Below are 13,460 nucleotides of genomic sequence, written 5' to 3' on the forward strand. Positions count from 1 at the left end.
CCACCCAAGCTAGAAATTTCCAAATTTTGCTGGATTTCTCTAAAACAAAAGTGGTCAGAATCTAGGTCCCTGCAAGTGCTCAGAGCCCCAAAGGCCAGCTTCCATCTGATGCCCAGACCCTGTGCATATGACTTCTTTTCCCCCTGGAAAATGACCTCTCTTTGAGGCCACTGGCCCTGGTCGACCCCGACCACCCAAGCTAGAAATTTCCAAATTTTGCTGGATTTCTCCAAAACCAAAGTGGTCAGAATCTAGGGCACAGCAAGTGCTCAGAGCCCCAAAGGCCAGCTTTCATCTGATGCCCTGAGCATGGGGAAATGATTTCTTTTTCCCCTGGAAAATGACCTCTCTTTCCAGCCACTCGCCCTGGCCGACCCTGAACACCCAAGGGAGAAATTTCCAAATTTTGCTGCATTTCTCCAAAACCAAAGTGGTCAGAATCTAGGGCACAGCAAGTGCTCAGTGCCTAAAAGGCCAGCTTCCATCTGATGCCCAGACCCTGTGCATATGACTTCTTTTCCCCCTGGAAAATGACCTCTCTTTGCGGCCACTGGCCCTGGTCGACCCCGACCACCCAAGCTAGAAATTTCCAAATTTTGCTGGATTTCTCTAAAACAAAAGTGGTCAGAATCGAGGTCCCAGCAAGTGCTCAGAGCCCCAAAGGCCAGCTTCCATCTGATGCCCAGACCCTGTGCATTTGACTTCTTTTCCCCCTGGAAAATGACCTCTCTTTCCGGCCACTGGCCCTGGTCGACCCCGACCACCCAAGCGAGAAATTTCCAAATTTTGCTGCATTTCTCCAAAACCAAAGTGGTCAGAATCTAGGTCCCACCATGTGCTCAGAGCCCCAAAGGCCAGCTTTCATCTGATGCCCAGACCCTGTGCATATGACTTCTTTTCCCCCTGGAAAATGACCTCTCTTTGCGGGCACTCGCCCTGGTCGACCCCGACCACCCACGCTAGAAATTTCCAAATTTTGCTGCATTTCTCCAAAACCAAAGTGGTCAGAATCTAGGTCCCACCATGTGCTCAGAGCCCCAAAGGCCAGCTTTCATCTGATGCCCAGAGCCTGGAGAAATGGCTATTTTTTCCCCTGAAAATGACCTCTCTTTGCGACCACTCGCCCTGGCCGACCCCGACCACCCAAACTAGAAATTTCAAATTTTGTTGGATTTCTCCAAAACCAAAGTGGTCAGAATCTAGGGCACAGCAAGTGCTCAGTGCCTAAAAGGCCAGCTTTCATCTGATGCCCAGACCCTGTGCATATGACTTCTTTTCCCCCTGGAAAATGACCTCTCTTTGAGGCCACTGGCCCTGGTCGACCCCGACCACCCAAGCTAGAAATTTCCAAATTTTGCTGGATTTCTCCAAAACCAAAGTGGTCAGAATCTAGGGCACAGCAAGTGCTCAGAGCCCCAAAGGCCAGCTTTCATCTGATGCCCTGAGCATGGGGAAATGATTTCTTTTTCCCCTGGAAAATGACCTCTCTTTCCAGCCACTCGCCCTGGCCGACCCTGAACACCCAAGCGAGAAATTTCCAAATTTTGCTGCATTTCTCCAAAACCAAAGTGGTCAGAATCTAGGGCACAGCAAGTGCTCAGTGCCTAAAAGGCCAGCTTTCATCTGATGCCCAGACCCTGTGCATATGACTTCTTTTCCCCCTGGAAAATGACCTCTCTTTGCGGCCACTCGCCCTGGACGACCCCGACCACCCACGCTAGAAATTTCCAAATTTTGCTGCATTTCTCCAAAACCAAAGTGGTCAGAATCTAGGTCCCACCATGTGCTCAGAGCCCCAAAGGCCAGCTTTCATCTGATGCCCAGAGCCTGGAGAAATGGCTATTTTTTCCCCTGAAAATGACCTCTCTTTGCGACCACTCGCCCTGGCCGACCCCGACCACCCAAACTAGAAATTTCAAATTTTGTTGGATTTCTCCAAAACTACAGTGGGCAGAATCTAGGCGAATGCAAGTCCGTAGAGCCCCAAATGTCAGCTTTCATCTGATGCCCTGACCCTGGGCAAATCACTTCTTGTTCCCCTGGAAAATGGCCTCTCTTTGCGGCCACTCGCCCTGGCCGACCCTGAGCTCCCAAACTAGAAATTTCCAAATTTTGCTGGATTTCTGCAAAACCAAAGTGGTCAGAATCTACGTCCCAGCAAGTGCTCAGCGCCTAAAAGGCCAGCTTTCATCTGATGCCCAGACCCTGTGCATATGACTTCTTTTTCCCCTGGAAAATGACCTCTCTTTGCGGCCACTCGCCCTGGCCGACACTGTCCACTGAAGCCAGAAATTTCCAAATTTTGCTGGATTTCTCCAAAACTAAAATGGTCAGAATCTAGGGCACAGCAAGTGCTCAGAGCCCCAAAGGCCAGCTTCCATCTGATGCCCAGACCGTGGGGAAATGACTACTTTTTCCCCTGGAAAATGGCCTCTCTTTCCGGCCACTCGCCCTGGACGACCCCGACCACCCACGCTTGAAATTACAAATTTTGCTGCATTTCTCCAAAACCAAAGTGGTCAGAATCTACGTCCCAGCAAGTGCTCAGTGCCTAAAAGGCCAGCTTTCATCTGATGCCCAGACCCTGTGCATATGACTTCTTTTCCCCCTGGAAAATGACCTCTCTTTGCGGCCACTCGCCCTGGTCGACCCCAACCACCCAAGCTAGAAATTTCCAAATTTTGCTGGATTTCTCCAAAACCAAAGTGGTCAGAATCTAGGGCACAGCAAGTGCTCAGAGCCCCAAAGGCCCGCTTTCATCTGATGCCCTGAGCATGGGGAAATGACTTCATTTTCCCCTGGAAAATGGCCTCTTGTTGCGGCCACTCGCCCTGGCCGACCCTGACCACTGAAGCTAGAAATTTCCAAATTTTGCTGCATTTCTCCAAAACCAAAGTGGTCAGAATCTACGTCCCAGCAAGTGCTCAGAGCCCCAAAGGCCAGCTTCCATCTGATGCCCAGACCGTGGGGAAATGACTGCTTTTTCCCCTGGAAAATGACCTCTCTTTCCGGCCACTCGCCCTGGACGACCCCGACCACTCATGCTTGAAATTACAAATTTTGCTGGATTTCTCTAAAACAAAAGTGGTCAGAATCTATGTCCCAGCAAGTGCTCAGTGCCTAAAAGGCCAGCTTTCATCTGATGCCCTGAGCATGGGGAAATTATTTCTTTTTCCCCTGGAAAATGACCTCTCTTTGCGGCCACTGGCCCTGGACGACCCCGACCACCCAAGCTAGAAATTTCCAAATTCTGCTGCATTTCTCCAAAACCAAAGTGGTCAGAATCTAGGGCACAGCAAGTGCTCAGAGCCCCAAAGGCCAGCTTTCATCTGATGCCCTGAGCATGGGGAAATGATTTCTTTTTCCCCTGGAAAATGACCTCTCTTTCCAGCCACTCGCCCTGGCCGACCCTGAACACCCAAGTGAGAAATTTCCAAATTTTGCTGCATTTCTCCAAAACCAAAGTGGTCAGAATCTAGGGCACAGCAAGTGCTCAGTGCCTAAAAGGCCAGCTTCCATCTGATGCCCAGACCCTGTGCATATGACTTCTTTTCCCCCTGGAAAATGACCTCTCTTTGCGGCCACTCGCCCTGGTCGACCCCGACCACCCAAGCTAGAAATTTCCAAATTTTGCTGGATTTCTCTAAAACAAAAGTGGTCAGAATCTAGGGCACAGCAAGTGCTCAGAGCCCCAAAGGCCAGCTTCCATCTGATGCCCAGACCCTGTGCATTTGACTTCCTTTCCCCCTGGAAAATGACCTCTCTTTCCGGCCACTGGCCCTGGTCGACCCCGACCACCCAAGCGAGAAATTTCCAAATTTTGCTGCATTTCTCCAAAACCAAAGTGGTCAGAATCTAGGTCCCACCATGTGCTCAGAGCCCCAAAGGCCAGCTTTCATCTGATGCCCAGACCCTGTGCATATGACTTCTTTTCCCCCTGGAAAATGACCTCTCTTTGCGGCCACTCGCCCTGGACGACCCCGACCACCCACGCTAGAAATTTCCAAATTTTGCTGCATTTCTCCAAAACCAAAGTGGTCAGAATCTAGGTCCCACCATGTGCTCAGAGCCCCAAAGGCCAGCTTTCATCTGATGCCCAGAGCCTGGAGAAATGGCTATTTTTTCCCCTGAAAATGACCTCTCTTTGCGACCACTCGCCCTGGCCGACCCCGACCACCCAAACTAGAAATTTCAAATTTTGTAGGATTTCTCCAAAACCAAAGTGGTCAGAATCTAGGGCACAGCAAGTGCTCAGTGCCTAAAAGGCCAGCTTTCATCTGATGCCCAGACCCTGTGCATATGACTTCTTTTCCCCCTGGAAAATGACCTCTCTTTGAGGCCACTGGCCCTGGTCGACCCCGACCACCCAAGCTAGAAATTTCCAAATTTTGCTGGATTTCTCCAAAACCAAAGTGGTCAGAATCTAGGGCACAGCAAGTGCTCAGAGCCCCAAAGGCCAGCTTTCATCTGATGCCCTGAGCATGGGGAAATGATTTCTTTTTCCCCTGGAAAATGACCTCTCTTTCCGGCCACTCGCCCTGGCGGACCCTGAACTCCCAAGTGAGAAATTTCCAAATTTTGCTGCATTTCTCCAAAACCAAAGTGGTCAGAATCTAGGGCACAGCAAGTGCTCAGTGCCTAAAAGGCCAGCTTTCATCTGATGCCCAGACCCTGTGCATATGACTTCTTTTCCCCCTGGAAAATGACCTCTCTTTGCGGCCACTCGCCCTGGTCGACCCCAACCACCCAAGCTAGAAATTTCCAAATTTTGCTGGATTTCTCTAAAACAAAAGTGGTCAGAATCTAGGTCCCTGCAAGTGCTCAGAGCCCCAAAGGCCAGCTTCCATCTGATGCCCAGACCCTGTGCATATGACTTCTTTTCCCCCTGGAAAATGACCTCTCTTTGAGGCCACTGGCCCTGGTCGACCCCGACCACCCAAGCTAGAAATTTCCAAATTTTGCTGGATTTCTCCAAAACCAAAGTGGTCAGAATCTAGGGCACAGCAAGTGCTCAGAGCCCCAAAGGCCAGCTTTCATCTGATGCCCTGAGCATGGGGAAATGATTTCTTTTTCCCCTGGAAAATGACCTCTCTTTCCAGCCACTCGCCCTGGCCGACCCTGAACACCCAAGGGAGAAATTTCCAAATTTTGCTGCATTTCTCCAAAACCAAAGTGGTCAGAATCTAGGGCACAGCAAGGGCTCAGTGCCTAAAAGGCCAGCTTCCATCTGATGCCCAGACCCTGTGCATATGACTTCTTTTCCCCCTGGAAAATGACCTCTCTTTGCGGCCACTGGCCCTGGTCGACCCCGACCACCCAAGCTAGAAATTTCCAAATTTTGCTGGATTTCTCTAAAACAAAAGTGGTCAGAATCGAGGTCCCAGCAAGTGCTCAGAGCCCCAAAGGCCAGCTTCCATCTGATGCCCAGACCCTGTGCATTTGACTTCTTTTCCCCCTGGAAAATGACCTCTCTTTCCGGCCACTGGCCCTGGTCGACCCCGACCACCCAAGCGAGAAATTTCCAAATTTTGCTGCATTTCTCCAAAACCAAAGTGGTCAGAATCTAGGTCCCACCATGTGCTCAGAGCCCCAAAGGCCAGCTTTCATCTGATGCCCAGACCCTGTGCATATGACTTCTTTTCCCCCTGGAAAATGACCTCTCTTTGCGGGCACTCGCCCTGGTCGACCCCGACCACCCACGCTAGAAATTTCCAAATTTTGCTGCATTTCTCCAAAACCAAAGTGGTCAGAATCTAGGTCCCACCATGTGCTCAGAGCCCCAAAGGCCAGCTTTCATCTGATGCCCAGAGCCTGGAGAAATGGCTATTTTTTCCCCTGAAAATGACCTCTCTTTGCGACCACTCGCCCTGGCCGACCCCGACCACCCAAACTAGAAATTTCAAATTTTGTTGGATTTCTCCAAAACCAAAGTGGTCAGAATCTAGGGCACAGCAAGTGCTCAGTGCCTAAAAGGCCAGCTTTCATCTGATGCCCAGACCCTGTGCATATGACTTCTTTTCCCCCTGGAAAATGACCTCTCTTTGAGGCCACTGGCCCTGGTCGACCCCGACCACCCAAGCTAGAAATTTCCAAATTTTGCTGGATTTCTCCAAAACCAAAGTGGTCAGAATCTAGGGCACAGCAAGTGCTCAGAGCCCCAAAGGCCAGCTTTCATCTGATGCCCTGAGCATGGGGAAATGATTTCTTTTTCCCCTGGAAAATGACCTCTCTTTCCAGCCACTCGCCCTGGCCGACCCTGAACACCCAAGCGAGAAATTTCCAAATTTTGCTGCATTTCTCCAAAACCAAAGTGGTCAGAATCTAGGGCACAGCAAGTGCTCAGTGCCTAAAAGGCCAGCTTTCATCTGATGCCCAGACCCTGTGCATATGACTTCTTTTCCCCCTGGAAAATGACCTCTCTTTGCGGCCACTCGCCCTGGACGACCCCGACCACCCACGCTAGAAATTTCCAAATTTTGCTGCATTTCTCCAAAACCAAAGTGGTCAGAATCTAGGTCCCACCATGTGCTCAGAGCCCCAAAGGCCAGCTTTCATCTGATGCCCAGAGCCTGGAGAAATGGCTATTTTTTCCCCTGAAAATGACCTCTCTTTGCGACCACTCGCCCTGGCCGACCCCGACCACCCAAACTAGAAATTTCAAATTTTGTTGGATTTCTCCAAAACTACAGTGGGCAGAATCTAGGCGAATGCAAGTCCGTAGAGCCCCAAATGTCAGCTTTCATCTGATGCCCTGACCCTGGGCAAATCACTTCTTGTTCCCCTGGAAAATGGCCTCTCTTTGCGGCCACTCGCCCTGGCCGACCCTGAGCTCCCAAACTAGAAATTTCCAAATTTTGCTGGATTTCTGCAAAACCAAAGTGGTCAGAATCTACGTCCCAGCAAGTGCTCAGCGCCTAAAAGGCCAGCTTTCATCTGATGCCCAGACCCTGTGCATATGACTTCTTTTTCCCCTGGAAAATGACCTCTCTTTGCGGCCACTCGCCCTGGCCGACACTGTCCACTGAAGCCAGAAATTTCCAAATTTTGCTGGATTTCTCCAAAACTAAAATGGTCAGAATCTAGGGCACAGCAAGTGCTCAGAGCCCCAAAGGCCAGCTTCCATCTGATGCCCAGACCGTGGGGAAATGACTACTTTTTCCCCTGGAAAATGGCCTCTCTTTCCGGCCACTCGCCCTGGACGACCCCGACCACCCACGCTTGAAATTACAAATTTTGCTGCATTTCTCCAAAACCAAAGTGGTCAGAATCTACGTCCCAGCAAGTGCTCAGTGCCTAAAAGGCCAGCTTTCATCTGATGCCCAGACCCTGTGCATATGACTTCTTTTCCCCCTGGAAAATGACCTCTCTTTGCGGCCACTCGCCCTGGTCGACCCCAACCACCCAAGCTAGAAATTTCCAAATTTTGCTGGATTTCTCCAAAACCAAAGTGGTCAGAATCTAGGGCACAGCAAGTGCTCAGAGCCCCAAAGGCCCGCTTTCATCTGATGCCCTGAGCATGGGGAAATGACTTCATTTTCCCCTGGAAAATGGCCTCTTGTTGCGGCCACTCGCCCTGGCCGACCCTGACCACTGAAGCTAGAAATTTCCAAATTTTGCTGCATTTCTCCAAAACCAAAGTGGTCAGAATCTACGTCCCAGCAAGTGCTCAGAGCCCCAAAGGCCAGCTTCCATCTGATGCCCAGACCGTGGGGAAATGACTGCTTTTTCCCCTGGAAAATGACCTCTCTTTCCGGCCACTCGCCCTGGACGACCCCGACCACTCATGCTTGAAATTACAAATTTTGCTGGATTTCTCTAAAACAAAAGTGGTCAGAATCTATGTCCCAGCAAGTGCTCAGTGCCTAAAAGGCCAGCTTTCATCTGATGCCCTGAGCATGGGGAAATGATTTCTTTTTCCCCTGGAAAATGACCTCTCTTTGCGGCCACTCGCCCAGGTCGACCCCGACCACCCAAGCTAGAAATTTCCAAATTCTGCTGCATTTCTCCAAAACCAAAGTGGTCAGAATCTAGGGCACAGCAAGTGCTCAGAGCCCCAAAGGCCAGCTTCCATCTGATGCCCAGACCGTGGGGAAATGACTACTTTTTCCCCTGGAAAATGACCTCTCTTTCCGGCCACTCGCCCTGGACGACCCCGACCACCCACGATTGAAATTACAAATTTTGCTGGATTTCTCTAAAACAAAAGTGGTCAGAATCTACGTCCCAGCAAGTGCTCAGAGCCCCAAAGGCCAGCTTTCATCTGATGCCCAGACCCTGTGCATATGACTTCTTTTCCCCCTGGAAAATGACCTCTCTTTGCGTCCACTCGCCCTGGTCGAACCCGACCACCCAAGCTAGAAATTTCAAATTTTGCTGCATTTCTCCAAAACCAAAGTGGTCAGAATCTAGGGCACAGCAAGTGCTCAGAGCCCCAAAGGCCAGCTTTCATCTGATGCCCTGAGCATGGGGAAATGATTTCTTTTTCCCCTGGAAAATGACCTCTCTTTCCGGCCACTCCCCGTGGCCGACCCTGAACACCCAAGCGAGAAATTTCCAAATTTTGCTGGATTTCTGCAAAACCAAAGTGGTCAGAATCTAGGTCCCACCATGTGCACAGAGCCCCAAAGGCCAGCTTTCATCTGATGCCCAGACCCTGTGCATATGACTTCTTTTCCCCTGGAAAATGACCTCTCTTTGCGGCCACTCGCCCTGGACGACCCCGACCACCCACGCTAGAAATTTCCAAATTTTGCTGCATTTCTCCAAAACCAAAGTGGTCAGAATCTACGTCCCAGCAAGTGCTCAGAGCCCCAAAGTCCAGCTTCCATCTGATGCCCAGACCCTGTGCATATGACTCCTTTTCCCCCTGGAAAATGACCTCTCTTTGCGGCCACTGGCCCTGGTCGACCCCGACCACCCAAGCTAGAAATTTCCAAATTTTGCTGCATTTCTCCAAAACCAAAGTGGTCAGAATCTAGGTCCCACCATGTGCTCAGAGCCCCAAAGGCCAGCTTTCATCTGATGCCCAGAGCCTGGAGAAATGGCTATTTTTTCCCCTGAAAATGACCTCTCTTTGCGACCACTCGCCCTGGCCGACCCCGACCACCCAAACTAGAAATTTCAAATTTTGTTGGATTTCTCCAAAACTACAGTGGGCAGAATCTAGGCGAATGCAAGTCCGTAGAGCCCCAAATGTCAGCTTTCATCTGATGCCCTGACCCTGGGCAAATCACTTCTTGTTCCCCTGGAAAATGGCCTCTCTTTGCGGCCACTCGCCCTGGCCGACCCTGAGCTCCCAAACTAGAAATTTCCAAATTTTGCTGGATTTCTGCAAAACCAAAGTGGTCAGAATCTACGTCCCAGCAAGTGCTCAGCGCCTAAAAGGCCAGCTTTCATCTGATGCCCAGACCCTGTGCATATGACTTCTTTTTCCCCTGGAAAATGACCTCTCTTTGTGGCCACTCGCCCTGGCCGACACTGTCCACTGAAGCCAGAAATTTCCAAATTTTGCTGGATTTCTCCAAAACTAAAATGGTCAGAATCTAGGTCCCAGCAAGTGCTCAGAGCCCCAAAGGCCAGCTTCCATCTGATGCCCAGACCGTGGGGAAATGACTACTTTTTCCCCTGGAAAATGGCCTCTCTTTCCGGCCACTCGCCCTGGACGACCCCGACCACCCACGCTTGAAATTACAAATTTTGCTGCATTTCTCCAAAACCAAAGTGGTCAGAATCTACGTCCCAGCAAGTGCTCAGTGCCTAAAAGGCCAGCTTTCATCTGATGCCCAGACCCTGTGCATATGACTTCTTTTCCCCCTGGAAAATGACCTCTCTTTGCGGCCACTCGCCCAGGTCGACCCCGACCACCCAAGCTAGAAATTTCCAAATTTTGCTGGATTTCTCCAAAACCAAAGTGGTCAGAATCTAGGGCACAGCAAGTGCTCAGAGCCCCAAAGGCCCGCTTTCATCTGATGCCCTGAGCATGGGGAAATGACTTCATTTTCCCCTGGAAAATGGCCTCTTGTTGCGGCTAGTCGCCCTGGCCGACCATGACCACTGAAGCTAGAAATTTCCAAATTTTGCTGCATTTCTCCAAAACCAAAGTGGTCAGAATCTACGTCCCAGCAAGTGCTCAGAGCCCCAAAGGCCAGCTTCCATCTGATGCCCAGACCGTGGGGAAATGACTGCTTTTTCCCCTGGAAAATGACCTCTCTTTCCGGCCACTCGCCCTGGACGACCCCGACCACTCATGCTTGAAATTACAAATTTTGCTGGATTTCTCTAAAACAAAAGTGGTCAGAATCTATGTCCCAGCAAGTGCTCAGTGCCTAAAAGGCCAGCTTTCATCTGATGCCCTGAGCATGGGGAAATGATTTCTTTTTCCCCTGGAAAATGACCTCTCTTTGCGGCCACTCGCCCAGGTCGACCCCGACCACCCAAGCTAGAAATTTCCAAATTCTGCTGCATTTCTCCAAAACCAAAGTGGTCAGAATCTAGGGCACAGCAAGTGCTCAGAGCCCCAAAGGCCAGCTTCCATCTGATGCCCAGACCGTGGGGAAATGACTACTTTTTCCCCTGGAAAATGACCTCTCTTTCCGGCCACTCGCCCTGGACGACCCCGACCACCCACGCTTGAAATTACAAATTTTGCTGGATTTCTCTAAAACAAAAGTGGTCAGAATCTACGTCCCAGCAAGTGCTCAGAGCCCCAAAGGCCAGCTTTCATCTGATGCCCAGACCCTGTGCATATGACTTCTTTTCCCCCTGGAAAATGACCTCTCTTTGCGTCCACTCGCCCTGGTCGAACCCGACCACCCAAGCTAGAAATTTCAAATTTTGCTGCATTTCTCCAAAACCAAAGTGGTCAGAATCTAGGGCACAGCAAGTGCTCAGAGCCCCAAAGGCCAGCTTTCATCTGATGCCCTGAGCATGGGGAAATGATTTCTTTTTCCCCTGGAAAATGACCTCTCTTTCCGGCCACTCGCCCTGGCGGACCCTGAACACCCAAGCGAGAAATTTCCAAATTTTGCTGCATTTCTCCAAAACCAAAGTGGTCAGAATCTAGGGCACAGCAAGTGCTCAGTGCCTAAAAGGCCAGCTTTCATCTGATGCCCAGACCCTGTGCATATGACTTCTTTTCCCCCTGGAAAATGACCTCTCTTTGCGGCCACTGGCCCTGGTCGACCCCGACCACCCAAGCTAGAAATTTCCAAATTTTGCTGCATTTCTCCAAAACCAAAGTGGTCAGAATCTAGGTCCCACCATGTGCTCAGAGCCCCAAAGGCCAGCTTTCATCTGATGCCCAGAGCCTGGAGAAATGGCTATTTTTTCCCCTGAAAATGACCTCTCTTTGCGACCACTCGCCCTGGCCGACCCCGACCACCCAAACTAGAAATTTCAAATTTTGTTGGATTTCTCCAAAACTACAGTGGGCAGAATCTAGGCGAATGCAAGTCCGTAGAGCCCCAAATGTCAGCTTTCATCTGATGCCCTGACCCTGGGCAAATCACTTCTTGTTCCCCTGGAAAATGGCCTCTCTTTGCGGCCACTCGCCCTGGCCGACCCTGAGCTCCCAAACTAGAAATTTCCAAATTTTGCTGGATTTCTGCAAAACCAAAGTGGTCAGAATCTACGTCCCAGCAAGTGCTCAGCGCCTAAAAGGCCAGCTTTCATCTGATGCCCAGACCCTGTGCATATGACTTCTTTTTCCCCTGGAAAATGACCTCTCTTTGCGGCCACTCGCCCTGGCCGACACTGTCCACTGAAGCCAGAAATTTCCAAATTTTGCTGGATTTCTCCAAAACTAAAATGGTCAGAATCTAGGTCCCAGCAAGTGCTCAGAGCCCCAAAGGCCAGCTTCCATCTGATGCCCAGACCGTGGGGAAATGACTACTTTTTCCCCTGGAAAATGGCCTCTCTTTCCGGCCACTCGCCCTGGACGACCCCGACCACCCACGCTTGAAATTACAAATTTTGCTGCATTTCTCCAAAACCAAAGTGGTCAGAATCTACGTCCCAGCAAGTGCTCAGTGCCTAAAAGGCCAGCTTTCATCTGATGCCCAGACCCTGTGCATATGACTTCTTTTCCCCCTGGAAAATGACCTCTCTTTGCGGCCACTTGCCCAGGTCGACCCCGACCACCCAAGCTAGAAATTTCCAAATTTTGCTGCATTTCTCCAAAACCAAAGTGGTCAGAATCTAGGGCACAGCAAGTGCTCAGAGCCCCAAAGGCCAGCTTTCATCTGATGCCCTGAGCATGGGGAAATGATTTCTTTTTCCCCTGGAAAATGACCTCTCTTTCCGGCCACTCGCCCTGGCGGACCCTGAACACCCAAGCGAGAAATTTCCAAATTTTGCTGCATTTCTCCAAAACCAAAGTGGTCAGAATCTAGGGCACAGCAAGTGCTCAGTGCCTAAAAGGCCAGCTTTCATCTGATGCCCAGACCCTGTGCATATGACTTCTTTTCCCCCTGGAAAATGACCTCTCTTTGCGGCCACTGGCCCTGGTCGACCCCGACCACCCAAGCTAGAAATTTCCAAATTTTGCTGCATTTCTCCAAAACCAAAGTGGTCAGAATCTAGGTCCCACCATGTGCTCAGAGCCCCAAAGGCCAGCTTTCATCTGATGCCCAGAGCCTGGAGAAATGGCTATTTTTTCCCCTGAAAATGACCTCTCTTTGCGACCACTCGCCCTGGCCGACCCCGACCACCCAAACTAGAAATTTCAAATTTTGTTGGATTTCTCCAAAACTACAGTGGGCAGAATCTAGGCGAATGCAAGTCCGTAGAGCCCCAAATGTCAGCTTTCATCTGATGCCCTGACCCTGGGCAAATCACTTCTTGTTCCCCTGGAAAATGGCCTCTCTTTGCGGCCACTCGCCCTGGCCGACCCTGAGCTCCCAAACTAGAAATTTCCAAATTTTGCTGGATTTCTGCAAAACCAAAGTGGTCAGAATCTACGTCCCAGCAAGTGCTCAGCGCCTAAAAGGCCAGCTTTCATCTGATGCCCAGACCCTGTGCATATGACTTCTTTTTCCCCTGGAAAATGACCTCTCTTTGCGGCCACTCGCCCTGGCCGACACTGTCCACTGAAGCCAGAAATTTCCAAATTTTGCTGGATTTCTCCAAAACTAAAATGGTCAGAATCTAGGTCCCAGCAAGTGCTCAGAGCCCCAAAGGCCAGCTTCCATCTGATGCCCAGACCGTGGGGAAATGACTACTTTTTCCCCTGGAAAATGGCCTCTCTTTCCGGCCACTCGCCCTGGACGACCCCGACCACCCACGCTTGAAATTACAAATTTTGCTGCATTTCTCCAAAACCAAAGTGGTCAGAATCTACGTCCCAGCAAGTGCTCAGTGCCTAAAAGGCCAGCTTTCATCTGATGCCCAGACCCTGTGCATATGACTTCTTTTCCCCCTGGAAAATGACCTCTCTTTGCGGCCACTTGCCCAGGTCGACCCCG

This window comes from Passer domesticus, chromosome W, assembly GCF_036417665.1.
Source record: "Passer domesticus isolate bPasDom1 chromosome W, bPasDom1.hap1, whole genome shotgun sequence".
In the NCBI taxonomy this organism is placed as follows: Eukaryota; Metazoa; Chordata; class Aves; order Passeriformes; family Passeridae; genus Passer; species Passer domesticus.